This window comes from Choloepus didactylus, assembly GCF_015220235.1.
Source record: "Choloepus didactylus isolate mChoDid1 chromosome 11 unlocalized genomic scaffold, mChoDid1.pri SUPER_11_unloc3, whole genome shotgun sequence".
Taxonomy (NCBI): Eukaryota; Metazoa; Chordata; class Mammalia; order Pilosa; family Megalonychidae; genus Choloepus; species Choloepus didactylus.
The window spans coordinates 390,588-405,756 of record NW_023637580.1 but is presented as its reverse complement, the minus strand read 5'-3'; the positions used below and the strand labels follow the sequence as shown (position 1 = coordinate 405,756).

Genomic DNA, 15,169 nt, shown 5'->3' with positions numbered 1-15,169 from the left:
AGAGCTAAAATCAAAGACCTAACTAAACACCTAGAGGAACTAGAAAATAAAACAGCAAACTAATCCCAAAGCAAGCAGAAAGAAATAACCAAGAGTAGATCAGCAATAAATGAAATTGAGAACAACAAAAATGTAGAATCAACAAAACAAAACGGTTTTTCTTTAAGAAGATCAACAAAATTGACAGGCCCCTGGACCCACCCTCCCCCGTGGAGGGGCAAGGAGGGGATCCCGCTCAGCGCAGGAAACCGAGAGCGGGCGACTGGAGGGCACCGTGCGGTGGCATTGTGTGTGTACGTTTGCACGTGTCTGTTTCGGAAAGCGCTCTGGGGAGGTTTGTCTGCAGGGGCGGAACTCAACGGACCGAGGATCCGGCTCCGGGTCGCAGCAGAGTCCCGCGAAGACGCCCGCGGGTCTGAGCCTGAACGCTGTTGAAGCAACCAGCCCTGTGGCGCTCCTGGCGGCGAGGCGGCCGCACTGATGGGAGGCGGGGCCCGGCGCCCGAAAGGGTCGGAACCTCGCGGCCCCTGCTTCCAGTGGTTGATAAAGGCGGTGCAGCCAGTCTCTGCTCACAAACGTGGACCTGAGTGGAGGAGGCTCGGACGTAGGAAGTCGGCCAGAGAGGACCCGCCACGCGCCTCCTATCCCGCCCGCTCCTCCGCTACGGGAGTGGCTGCCAGGAAAGCGAAGTCTTCGCCGCTGCGCTCCCGCAGGCGTCGGCTGTGTCGGAAGCGCGCTCGCCTGCCTCTCAGCCGCCCCGCCAGGACCCGGAGAGGCGCGCACCATGAACTGCGGCGAAGTGGTCTGCTCGGGATGGTTCCGCAAATCCCTCCCGGAGAAAAAGTTGAAGCATTATGCATGGAAGAGGAGATGGTTTTTGTTATGCAGTGACCCTTTAACTGGAGATCCAGATGTCTTGGAATATTACAAAAATGATCATGACAAGAAGCCTATTCGCATTGTTGATTTAAATTTATGTCAGCAAGTCGATGCAGAATTGACATTTAACAAAACAGAGTTTGAAAACAGCTACATTTTTGATACCAACACTGTTGACCAGTTTTTCTGCTTGGTAGCCGACAGTGAAGAGGAGATAAGTGGATTCCTTGTATTTGTGACATCTGTGCGTTTAATCCTACAGAAGATGCTGTGAAGCCACCTGGCAACTCCTTACAAGCACCAGCTGATTTATCTTTAGCTGTAAATACAGTCTCGTGGTCCACCCGGGTGGATTCTTCCACGGCTACTTTACCTTCTCCATATCAGCTAATTAACCTCCCACCACACCTGGAAACTGGTAGCATCCATGAGGATCCTCAAGACTACCTCTTACTAATCAACTCTCAAAGCAAGAAGACTGAACCCATGAGAATACATGCTGATCCTGCAAAATCCACCTCCTCTGAAATAGACTACAAGGATAATGTCCCTTCTTATAAAAATCCTGCTTCCCTCCTGAACAAACAAGGAGTGAATGGCTTTTTTTACAGCAGCAAATGATGTGTGACTGTCCACTATCACGTACTGCATCGATTTCTGTAGACTCCAGCCTTTATAATCTGCCCAGGAGTTATTCCCATGACATCTTACCAAAGGTATCTCCATTGAATACCGAAGCAGAAGGAGAATTCTTATGTTTTTAATACCCCATCAGGGACATCAAATGTAGAGACTCGAATGAGGCATGTGTCTATTAGTTATGACATTCCTCTAATACCTGGTAATACCAGATTCCATGGACATTTCCAGAAGGAAGCTTTGGACAGACATCAGAGCTAGAAACTATTCCAGATATTCCACCACCTCAGCCACCAAAACCAAATCCAGCTCATGACCGATCTCCTGTGGAAATGTGTAGTATCACACGCATGGCTTCAGACACTGACAGTAGTTACTATAGCCCTACAGCAGGAATGCCTCCAATTACATAGTAATACCATTTCCACTGTAGATTTGAATACATTGTGAAAAGATGCTAGTTCTCAAGACTGCTATGATATTCCATGAACATTTCCAATGTAATTTAGAAAGCAGGTGTAGTTTTATTTTGTTTTGTCTGTTTTACTAAGTTACATACAATCTCTTATGCATTGACCTGGGATGCACTAACAGGTTTGGAGGGGACGTAGAGCTAAGAGTGCGAGCATCTAAGGTGTGGCTCCCTCAGGTCAGACTTCTGATTGCTGCCTGAGTACACAGATGTCCCCAATTCTGGCCTGTTGGCCAGGAGTACTCTGCCTAATCAAGTCTAATGGGTATATCTCCCCACACAAACTAAAAATGTTCATAGCAAGATGAATTGTAGACTAGAAACATTTTGTGCTTTAAAATGTTTGCTTCTTTTTAAGCAAAAACTAAAACTCAGAAAGAATTTGAGAAGGATTTTTAAGTAAAAAAGATTGTTTGATAAAAAAAAATGACAGGCCCTCAGACTGATAAAGAAATAGAGAAGATTCAAATAAATAAAATCAGACATTTCTACTGACACCACGGAAATAAAAAAGATAATAAGTCTATACTATGTGCACAGCAAACTAGACAACTTAGATGAAATGGACAATTTTCTAGAAATACAAAAATAGCCTTCACTGACTACAGAAGAAACAGAAGACCTCAACTCACCAATTGCAATTAAAGAAATTGAAAATCATCAAAAACCCTCCTAAAAAGGAAAGCCCAGGAACAGATCTGGCTTCACAGGTAAACTCTACCAGTCATTCCAAGAAGAATTAATACCAATTTTGCTCAAACCCTTCCAAAATTTGAAGAGAAGGAAACACTACCTAAATCATTCACTGAAGCCAATATCACCCTAGTAACAAATGTGGATAAAGATAGTAGAAGAAAGGGATATTACAGACCATTCTTTATAATAAATATAGATTCAAAAATCCTCAACAAAATACTTGTGGACTGAATCCAACTGTACATTAAGAGAATCATGCATCATGGTCAAGTGGGTTTTATCTCTAAGATGCATGGGTGGTTCAACATAAGGAAATCAATTACTGTAATACATCATATTAAAAAAATTGAAAATGAAGAACCACATGATCATCTCGATGCAAAAATGGCATTTGAAATAATTGAGCATTGCTTCTGGATTAAAAACACTTCAAAATTACAAATATAAGGAATCTTTGTCAATGCAATAAAGGGCATAAATGAAAAATCAACAGCTGACGTTGTACTGATTGGTGAAAGACTGAAAGCTTTCCCTCTAATATTGGGCACAAGTCAAGGATGCCCACTGTCACCACTGTTATTTAATATTTTGCTAGAAGTTCTAGCTAGAGCAATTAGTCAAGAAAAGGAAATAAAAGTCTTTCAGAAATGAAGAAGTAAATCTTTCAACATGGCCACATGGCATTATCCTATATTTAGAAAGTCTGGAAAAATCTACAAGAAAGCTCCTAAAGCTAATAAACAAGTTCAGCAAAGTGGTGGGATCCAATCAGCATGCAAATATCAGTAATGTTTCTAGATACTAATAATGAGCAATCTGAGGAGAAAATCAGGAAAAATATTCCATTTGCAATTGCAATTAAAAGAGTCAAATAGCTAGGAATAAATTTAACCAAGGATGTAAAGGACCTGTTCACAGAAAATTACAAAGCATTGATAAATGGAATAAAACAAGACCTAAATGGAAGGACATTCCATGTTCATGGATTGGAAGACCAAATATTGTTAAGATGCCAATGCAGTTCCAATCAAAACTCCAACAGCCCACTTTTCAGAATTGGAAAAGGCAATCATCAAATTTATCTTGAAGGATAAGGGGACCTGAATAGCCAAAAACATCTGGAAAAAGAAAAATGTCTTAGAAAAACTTACTCCCTGACTTTAAAGCATACTACAAAACTACAGTGGTAAAAACAGCATGGCAATGACATAAAGATTGTCATATTGATGAATAGAATCAAATTTAGAGTTCAGAAATAGACCCTCATATCTATGGTCAACTGATTTTGACAAGGCTGCCAATTCCACTAACTGGTACAGAGAAGCCTCTTCAACAGATGGTTCTGGGAGAAATGGATATCTATATCGAAAAGAATGAAGGAAGACCTCTGTCTCACACCTTATACAAAAATTAACTAAAAATGGATCCAATACATAAAGCCAGAACTATAAAACTCCTAGAAGAAAAAATAGAGAAACATCTTTAAGGTCTGACAGTAGGAGGTGGTTTCTTATACCTTATACCCAAAGCACAAGCAATGAAAAAAAATTATGAAGAAGAATTCCTAAAAATTTCATACTTTTGTGCTTCAAAGGACTTTTTCAAGAGGGTGAACAAGGAGCCTATTCAATGGGAGAAAATATTTGGAAATCACATATCTGATAAGTGTTTAATATCCAGGATATATAAAGAAATCCTGCAACTTAATGATAAAAAGACAAACAATTGAATTTAAAAATGGGCAAAAGAGTGGAATAGACATGTTTCCAAAAAGGATATATACAAATCAACACTGAATACTGCAAATTTTTTTCCATAACTTGAAGAAATAAATTTTAGGCCACTCTATATGATGTATTAAGATATAAAATATTTCACCTGAAATATGAGGGAAATACTGTGTCAGTTCAGAATCACATAAATCTCCTTTCCCAAAATGGTAAAGCTTCTTTCCCAAAATGGAAGGAATCACATTCCTCCCTGCCTCCTCCTCCCTCTATATCCAAAGTCACTTATTTAATTTAGATGAAATTCCAAATGTGAACTTCAATTGGAATTAATTTACAAGAAATATGTTGAGAAATGACCATTTCATGGTAATTTATTCACTAGTAGATTTAAACAAATTTCAAACTCCATGCCTAAGGTAGTATAATTATACTGCAAATCTAGTGCATTACTAAAGGCCTTAAATGTGAGGGAAGCAGTTTGAAATAATATCTAATGAAAATGAACCAGTGGAGATTTTAGAACTGGTTTAGAATCAATGGATATATAAACTGAAAGCCATTCATTTCTTCCTATACAACTTTAAAAATAAGGTATTAAATTACATTTATTTATTTCCTATTTATATAGCTTAATCTGGTCCTTATCATCATCCACACACATTTTTGAAGGCACTCCAAATTTCCCTTACATTAAGCCACATATATATTTTGTACACAAAACATCAATAATAAATATTAATGAGTTATTCATCTTGTGGATTCTGAATCTAGATATGTATTTGAAAGGAAAAATAGAGTAAATATACCTTTTCAAAAGCCAATAAATTAAAATCAGTTATCTGATTTCAGTTTTCATTTGAACGAATGTATTTTGTACCCAGAATCTGAGGTAGATTTTTTTTTTTTTTTTGGATTGCAGACACCTGTTCTAACAATGCACTGCCTGCAATTATAATCTGTGCTTAATTGTGGATTAGGGACTAAGATTTCCCAAGTGTTTTTCCCAAGAAAAACAATTATGTGCTGTAAGTCAGGCTTTGTTATTCCATTTACTGAGCACAGGCAGAGTAGATTTAGAACAACTCATTAAAGTGCTAGGATTTTTGGATTGGTAAATGAGCATTGATTTCAACTTAAACACCAGATATATTAACCTGTGACAAGAGAGTCAGCCTGCCCTTTGAAGATCTGAAGCCAGGTTTTGACTTCTGTCTAGCTATGAAAGTCCTAGATGGCATCTTACTCCAATAGAAGGCTGTTACATCTACATTGAAAATCTGTTCTTTAGTGTAGACCTTCATCAATTATCTCACCTAGATCTTCTGAATAACTTGCCAGAGACTCTACTTTAGCTCTTGCCACTTTGTCTTGCATGTTTTTTTCCCATAATAGGTATGTTTTATTAATTACTACCAAATAAAATAATTAGAAATACAAAAAATGTAATTAAGAATTATGCAATTGTAAATATACAAATATACATTTTAATATTTCTTGCCGCACCTCAATGCATCAACTTGCACACCTCTTGTGGGGCAAAAATAAAAAACTTTTTTTAGAAACAACTAGTCTACAGGGTAAAAAGAAACTCCTTAGGGTGCCAGATGAGATCTTTGGGATTTGGTCTCTACCTTCTTTATCTTTCAAGCATGCTTTTTTACTATGTCCCACTTCATACCTGGCTCCCATCATGAAATTCAGACTACATAATATACTTTCACACTTTTCTGAAACCCTTTTCTCCTTCTGCATGATTATCTTTACCTCTCTCTCTTCCCTCAACTCCTACTGTTTGACATACACCTACTTATTTTTTTATCTTCATTTTATTGAGATATATTCACATACCACGCAGTCATACAAAACAAATCGTACATTCGATTGTTCACAGTACCATTACATAGTTGTACATTCATCACCTAAATCAATCCCTGACACCTTCATTAGCACACACACAAAAATAACAAGAATAATAATTAGAGTGAAAAAGAGTAATTGAAGTAAAAAAGAACACTGGGTACCTTTGTCTGTTTGTTTGTTTCCTTCCCCTATTTTTCTACTCATCCTTCCATAAACTAGACAAAGTGGAGAGTGGTCCTTATGGCTTTCCCAAGCCCACTGTCACCCCTCATAAGCTACATTTTTATACAATTGTATTCGAGATTCATGGGTTCTGGGTTGTAGTTTGATAGTTTCAGGTATCCACCCCAGCTACCCCAATTCTTTAGAACCTAAAAAGGGTTGTCTAAATTGTGCATAAGAGTGCCCACCAGAGTGACCTCTCGGCTCCTTTTGGAATCTCTCTGCTACTGAAGCTGATTTCATTTCCTTTCACATCCCCCTTTTGGTCAAGAAGATGTTCTCTGTCCCACGATGCCAGGTCTACATTCCTCCCCGGGAGTCATATTCCACGTTGCCAGGGAGATTCACTCCCCTGGGTGTCTGATCCCACGTAGGGGGGAGGGCAGTGATTTCACCTTTCAAGTTGGCTTAGCTAGAGAGAGAGAGGGCCACACCTGAGCAACAAAGAGGCATTCGGGAGGAGGCTCTTAGGCACAATTATAGGCAGGCCTAGAATCTCCTTTGCAGCAACTGTCTTCCCAAGGGTAAAACCTATGGTAGAGGGCTCAACCCATCAAACCACCAGTTCCCTATGTCTGTGGTCATGTTAGCAACCATCGAGGTGGGGTAGGCCAATACCCCTGCATTCTCCACAGGCTCCTCAAGGAGGCACTACATATTTTTTTCCTTGTTTTTTCTTTTTTTTTTAAAACTTTTTTTCCTTTTTAAATCAACTGTATGGAAAAAAAAATAAATAAAAAAAAAAACAAAAAACAAAAAATAAAAAAATACAATAAAAGAACATTTCAAAGAGACCATAACAAGGGAGTAAGAAAAAGACAACTAAACTAAGATAACTGCTTTACTTCCAACATGTTCCTACTTTACCCCAAGAAAGTTACCTAATATAGCAACATTTCTGTGAACTTGCTCCTACTATATCCATCAGAAATTAACAGACCATAGTCATTCCTGGGCATCCCCAGAACATTAAATAGCTTATCTGTTCTTCTTGGATTACTGTTCCCCTTCCTTAATTGCTCTCTATTGCTAGTTCCCCTACATTCTACATTATAAACCATTCGTTTTACATTTTTCAAAGTTCACATTAGTGGTAGCATATAATATTTCTCTTTTTGTGCCTGGCTTATTTCGCTCAGCATTATGTCTTCAAGGTTCATCCATGTTGTCATATGTTTCACAAGGTCGTTCCTTCTTACTGCCGTGTAGTATTCCATCGTGTGTATATACCACATTTTATTTATCCACTCATCTGTTGAAGGACATTTGGGTTGTTTCCATCTCTTGGCAATTGTGAATAATGCTGCTATGAACATTGGCATGCAGATATCTGTTCGTGTCACTGCTTTCTGATCTCCAGGGTATATACCGAGAAGTGCAATCGCTGGATCGAAGGGTATCTCTATATCTAGTTTTCTAAGGAACTGCCAGACTGACTTCCAGAGTGGCTGAACCATTATACAGTCCCACCAACAATGAATAAGAGTTCCAATTTCTCCACATCCCCTCCAGCATTTGTAGTTTCATGTTTGTTTAATGGCAGCCACTCTAATAGGTGTTAGATGGTATCTCATTGTGGTCTTAATTTGCATCTCTCTAATAGCTAGTGAAGCTGAACATTTTTTCATGTGTTTCTTGGCCATTTGTATTTCCTCTTCAGAGAACTGTCTTTTCATATCTTTTGCCCATTTTATAATTGGGCTGTCTGTACTATTGTCATTAAGTTGTAGGATTTCTTTATATATGCAAGATATCAGTCTTTTTTCAGATACATTGTTTCCAAAAACTTTTTTCCCATTCAGTTGGCTGCCTCTTTACCTTTTTGACAAATTTCTTTGAGGTACGGAAACTTCTAAGCTTGAGGAGTTCCCATTTACCTGTTTTTTCTTTTGTTGCTTGTGCTTTCGGTGTAAAGTCTAGGAAGTGGCCACCTAATACAAGGTCTTGAAGGTGTTTTCCTACATTATCTTCTAGGAGTTTTCTAGTACTGTCTTTTATATTGAGATCTTTGGTCCATTTTGAGTTAATTTTTGTGTAGGGTGTGAGGTAGGGGTCCTCTTTCATTCTTTTGGATATGGATATCCAACTCTCCCAGCCCTATATGTTGAAAAGACCATTATGACCCAGTTCAGTGACTTTGGGGGCCTTATCAAAGATCAGTCGGCCATAGATCTGCGGGTCTATCTCCGAATTCTAAATTCGATTCCATTGATCTATATGTCTATCTTTGTGCCAATACCATGCTGTTTTGACAACTGTGGCTTTATAATAAGCTTCAAAGTCAGGGAGTGTAAGCCCTCCCACTTCGTTTTTCTTTTTTAGAGTGTCTTTAGCAATTTGAGGCATCTTCCCTTTCCAAATAAATTTGATAACTAGCTTTTGCAAGACTACAAAGTAGGTTGTTGGAATTTTGATTGGGATTGGATTGAATCTGTAGATGAGTTTGGGTAGAATTGACATCTTAATGACATTTAGCCTTCCTATCCATGAACATGGAATATTTTTCCATCTTTTAAGGTCCCCTTCTATTTCTTTGAGAAGAGTTACGTAGTTTTCTTTGTATAGGTCTTTTACATCATTGGTTAAGTTTATTCCTAGGTACTTGATTTTTTTAGTTGCTATTGAAAATGGTATCTTTTTCTTGAGTGTCTCTTCAGTTAGTTCATTTCTAGCATATAGAAATATTACTGACTTATGTGCATTAATCTTGTATCCCACTACTTTGCTAAATTTGTTTATTAGCTCTAGTAGCTGTATCATAGATTTCTCAGGGTTTTCCAGATATAAGATCATGTCATCTGCAAACAATGACAGTTTTACTTCTTCTTTTCCAATTTGGATGCATTTTATTTCTTTGTCTTGCCAGATTGCCCTGGCTAGCACTTCCAGCACAATGTTGAATAACAGTGGTGACAGCGGGCATCCTTGTCTTGTTCCTGATCTTAGAGGGAAGGCTTTCAGTCTCTCACCATTGAGTACTATGCTGGCTGTGGGTTTTTCATATATGCTCTTTATCATATTGAGGAAGTTTCCTTCAATTCCTAACTTTTGAAGTGTTTTTATCAAAAATGGATGCTGGATTTTGTCAAATGCTTTTTCAGCATCTATTGAGATGATCATTTGATATTTCCCTTTCGAATTGTTAATGTGTTTTAATACATTAATTGATTTTCTTATGTTGAACCATCCTTGCATGCCTGGAATGAACCCCACTTGGTCATGGTTTATGATTTTTCTAATGTGTCTTTGGATTTGATTTGCAAGTATTTTGTTGAGGATTTTTGCATCTATATTCATTAGGGAGATTGGCCGGTAGTTTTCCTTTTTTGTAGCATCTTTGCTTGGTTTTGGTATTAAATTGATGTTAGCTTCATAAAATGAGTTGGTAGTGTTCCATTTTCTTCAATGTTTTGAAAGAGTTTGAGTAAGATTGGTGTCAGTTCTTTCTGGAAAGTTTTGTAGAATTCCCTTGTGAAGCCATCTGGCTCTGGGCATTTATTTGTGGGAAGATTTTTGATGACTGATTGGATCTCTTTGCTTGTGATGCGTTGATTGAGGTCTTCTATTTATTCTCTGGCCAGTCTAGGTTGTTCATATGTTTCCAGGAAATTGTCCATTTCCTGTACATTATCCAGTTTGTTGCCATACAGTTGTTCATAGTATCCTCTTTTTTTTTTTTCATACGAAACAAATTGTACTTTCGATTGTTTACAGTACCATTAGATAGTTGTACATTCATCACCTAAATCAATCCCTGACACCTTCATTAGCACACACACAAAAATAACAAAAATAATAATTAGAGTGAAAAAGAGCAATTGAAGTAAAAAAGAACACTGGGTACCTTTGTCTGTTTGTTTCCTTCCCCTACTTTTCTACACATCCATCCATAAACTAGACAAAGTGGAGTTGGTCCTTATGGCTTTCCCAATCCCATTGTCACCCCTCATAAGCTACATTTTTATTCAAATGTCTTTGAGATTCATGGGTTCTGGGTTGTAGTTTGATAGTTTCAGGTATCCACCACCAGCTACCCCAATTCTTTAGAACCTAAAAAGGGTTGTCTAAATTGTGCGTAAGAGTGCCCACCAGAGTGATCTCTCGGCTCGTTTTGGAATCTCCCTGCCACTGAAGCTTATTTCATTTCCTTTCACATCCCCCTTTTGGTCAAGAAGATGTTCTCCGTCCCACGATGCCGGGTCTACATTCCTCCCCGGGAGTCATATTCCACGTTGCCAGGGAGATTCACTCCCCTGGGTGTCTGATCCCACGTAGGGGGGAGGGCAGTGATTTCACCTTTCAAGTTGGCTTAGACAGAGAGAGAGGGCCACATCTGAGCAAGAAAGAGGCATTCAGGAGGAGACTCTTAGGCACAAATATAGGGAGGCCTAGCCTCTCCTTTGCAGCAACCGTCTTCCCAAGGGTAAAATTTATGGTAGAGGGCTCAACCCATCAAACCACCAGTCCCCTATGTCTGTGGCCATGTTAGGAACCATGGAGGTGGGGTAGGCGAATACCCCTGCATTCTCCACAGGCTCCTCAAGGGGGCACTACATCTTTTTTTTTTCCCTTGTTTTTCTTTTTTCTTTTTTTTTTTTTTAACTTTCCCTTCATTTTTAAATCAACTGTATGAAAAAAAAGTTAAAAAGAAAACAAACATACAATAAAAGAACATTTCAAAGAGACCATAAAAAGGGAGTAAGAAAAAGACAACTAACCTAAGATAACTGCTTAACTTCCAACATGTTCCTACTTTACCCCAAGAAAGTTACATAATATAGCAACATTTCTGTGAACTTGTTCCTACTATATCCATCAGAAATTAACAGACCATAGTCATTCCTGGGAATCCCCAGAACGTTAAATAGCTTATCTGTTCTTCTTGGGTTATTGTTCCCCCTTCCTTAATTGCTCTCTACTGCTAGTTCCCCTACATTCTACATTATAAAGCATTTGTTTTACATTTTTCAAAGTTCACATTAGTGGTAGCATATAATATTTCTCTTTTTGTGCCTGGCTTATTTCGCTCAGCATTATGTCTTCAAGGTTCATCCATGTTGTCATATGTTTCACGAGATTGTTCCTTCTTACTGCCGCGTAGTATTCCATCGTGTGTATATACCACATTTTATTTATCCACTCATCTGTTGAAGGACATTTGGGTTGTTTCCATCTCTTGGCAATTGTGAATAATGCTGCTATGAACATTGGCATGCAGATATCTGTTCCTGTCACTGCTTTCCGATCTTCCGGGTATATACCGAGAAGTGCAATCGCTGGATCGAATGGTAGCTCTATATCTAGTTTTCTAAGGAACTGCCAGACTGACTCCCAGAGTGGCTGAACCATTATATAGTCCCACCAACAATGAATAAGAGTTCCAATTTCTCCACATCCCCTCCAGCATTTGTAGTTTCCTGTTTGTTTAATGGCAGCCATTCTAACCGGTGTTAGATGGTATCTCATTGTGGTCTTAATTTGCATCTCTCTAATGGCTAGTGAAGCTGAACATTTTTTCATGTGTTTCTTGGCCATTTGTATTTCCTCTTCAGAGAACTGTCTTTTCATATCTTTTGCCCATTTTATAATTGGGCTGTCTGTACTATTGTCATTGAGTTGTAGGGTTTCTTTGTATATGCAAGATATCAGTCTTTTGTCAGATACATGGTTTCCAAAAATTTTTTCCCATTGAGTTGGGTGCCTCTTTACCTTTTTGAGAAATTCCTTTGAGGTGCAGAAACTTCTAAGCTTGAGGAGTTCCCATTTATCTATTTTCTCTTTTGTTGCTTTTGCTTTGTGTGTAAAGTCTAGGAAGTGGCCGCCTAATACAAGGTCTTGAAGATGTTTTCCTACATTATCTTCTAGGAGTTTTATGGTACCTTCTTTTATATTGAGATCTTTGGTCCATTTTGAGTCAATTTTTGTGTAGGGTGTGAGGTAGGGGTCCTCTTTCATTCTTTTGGATATGGATATCCAACTCTCCCAGCCCCATTTGTTGAAAAGACCATTATGGCTCAGTTCAGTGACTTTGGGGGCCTTATCAAAGATCAGGCAGCCATAGATCTGAGGGTCTATCTCTGAATTCTCAATTCAATTCCATTGATCTATATGTCTATCTTTGTGCCAGTACCATGCTGTTTTGGCAACTGTGGCTTTATAATCAGCTTCAAAGTCAGGGAGTGTAAGTCCTCCCACTTCGTTTTTCTTTTTTAGAGTGTCTTTAGTAATTCGAGGCATCTTCCCTTTCCAAATAAATTTGATAACTAGCTTTTCCAAGTCTGCAAAGTAGGTTGTTGGAATTTTGATTGGGATTGCATTGAATCTGTAGATGAGTTTGGGTAGAACTGACATCTTAATGACATTTAGCCTTCCTGTCCATGAACTTGGAATATTTTTCCATCTTTATGGTCCCCTTCTATTTCTTTTAGTAGAGTTATGTAGTTTTCTTTGTATAGGTCTTTTACCTCTTTGGTTAAGTTTATTCCTAGGTACTTGATTTTTTTAGGTGCTATTGAAAATGGTATCTTTTTCTTGAGTGTCTCTTCAGTTTGTTCATTTCTAGCATATAGAAACATTACTGACTTATGTGCATTAATCTTGTATCCCGCTACTTTGCTGAATTTGTTTATTAGCTCTAGTAGGTGTATCGTTGATTTCTCAGGGTTTTCTAGATATAAGATCATATCATCTGCAAACAATGACAGTTTTACTTCTTCTTTTCCAATTTGGATGCCTTTTATTTCTTTGTCTTGCCGGATTGCCCTGGCTAGTACTTCCAGCACAATGTTGAATAACAGTGGTGACAGCGGGCATCCTTGTCTTGTTCCTGATCTTAGAGGGAAGGCTTTCAGTCTCTCACCATTGAGTACTATGCTGGCTGTGGGTTTTTCATATATGCTCTTTATCATGTTGAGGAAGTTTCCTTCAATTCCTACCTTTTGAAGTGTTTTTATCAAAAAGGGATGTTGGATTTTGTCAAATGCTTTTTCAGCATCTATTGAGATGATCAATTGATTTTTCCCTTTGGAGTTTTTAATGTGTTGTAATACATTGATTGTTTTTCTTATGTTGAACCATCCTTGCATGCCTGGAATGAACCCCACTTGGTCATGGTGTATGATTTTTTTATTGTGTCTTTGGATTCGATTTGCAAGTATTTTGTTGAGGATTTTTGCATCTATATTCATTAGGGAGATTGGCCGGTAGTTTTCCTTTTTTGTAGCATCTTTGCCTGGTTTTGGTATTAGATTGATGTTAGCTTCATAAAATGAGTTAGGTAGTGTTCCATTTTTTTCAATGTTTTGAAAGAGTTTGAGTAAGATTGGTGTCAGTTCTTTCTGGAAAGTTTGGTAGAATTCCCCTGTGAAGCCTTCTGGCCCTGGGCATTTATTTGTGGGAAGATTTTTGATGACTTATTGGATCTCTTTGCTTGTGATGGGTTGGTTGAGGTCTTCTATTTCTTCTCTGGTCAGTCTAGGTTGTTCATATTTTTCCAGGAAATTGTCCATTTCTTCTACATTATCCAGTTTATTGCCATAGATTTGTTCATAGTATCCTCTTATAATTTTTTTAATTTCTTCAGGATCTGCAGTTATGTCACCTTTTTCATTCATTATTTTGTTTATATGGGTCTTCTCTCTTTTTGATTTTGTCAGTCTAGTTAGGGGCTTGTCATTCTTGTTGATCTTCTCAAAGAACCAACTTTTGGTGATATTTATCCTCTCTATTGTTTTTTTGTTCTCTATGTCATTTATTTCTGCTTTAATCCTTGTTATTTCTTTTCTTGTACTTGGTTTAGTATTGGTTTGCTGTTCATTTTCTAGCTTCTTCAGTTGATCCATTAGTTCTTTGATTTTGGCTCTTTCTTCCTTTTTAATATATGCGTTTAGTGCTATAAATTTCCCCCTTAGCACTGCTTTTGCTGCATCCCATAGGTTTTGGTATGTTGTGTTCTCATTTTCATTCGTCTGTATATATTTAGCAATTTCTCTTGCTATTTCTTCTTTAACCCACTGATGGTTTAGGAGTGTGTTGTTTAACCTCCAGGTATTTGTGAATTTTCTAAGTCTCTGATGGTTATTGACTTCTAATTGTATTCCATTGTGGTCAGAGAATGTGCTTTGAATAATTTCAATCTTTTTAAATTTATTGAGGCTTGTTTTATGTCCCAGCATATGATCTATTCTGGAGAAAGTTCCATGAGCACTAGAAAAGTATGTGTATCCTGGTGATTTGGGATGTAATGTCCTGTATATGTCTGTTAAATCTAATTCATTTATCAGATTGTTAGGTTTTCAATTTCCTTATTGGTCTTCTGTCTGGTTGATCTATCTATAGGAGAGAGTGATGTGTTGAAGTCTCCCACAATTATTGTGGAAACATCAATTGCTTCCTTTAGTTTTGCCAGTGTTTCTCTCATGTATTTTGTGGCACCTTGATTGGGTGCATAGACATTTAGGATTGTTATTTCTTCTTGCTGAATTGCCCCTTTTATTAGTATGTAGTGGCCTTCTTTGTCTCTCAAAACATCCCTGCATTTGAAGTCTATTTTATCTGAGATTAATATTGCTACACCTGCTTTCTTTTGGCTGTAGCTTGCATGAAATATTTTTTTCCATCCTTTCACTTTCAGTTTCTTTGTGTCCCTGTGTCTAAGATGAGTCTCCTGTAT

The 15,169-nt window shown here is 37.9% G+C and overlaps 1 pseudogene; it reads left to right on the top strand.

The window, feature by feature from the left end:
• Window positions 1–784: 784 nt before the first annotated feature.
• On the top strand, window positions 785–2,007 carry LOC119524670 (annotated as a pseudogene).
• Window positions 2,008–15,169: the final 13,162 nt, after the last annotated feature.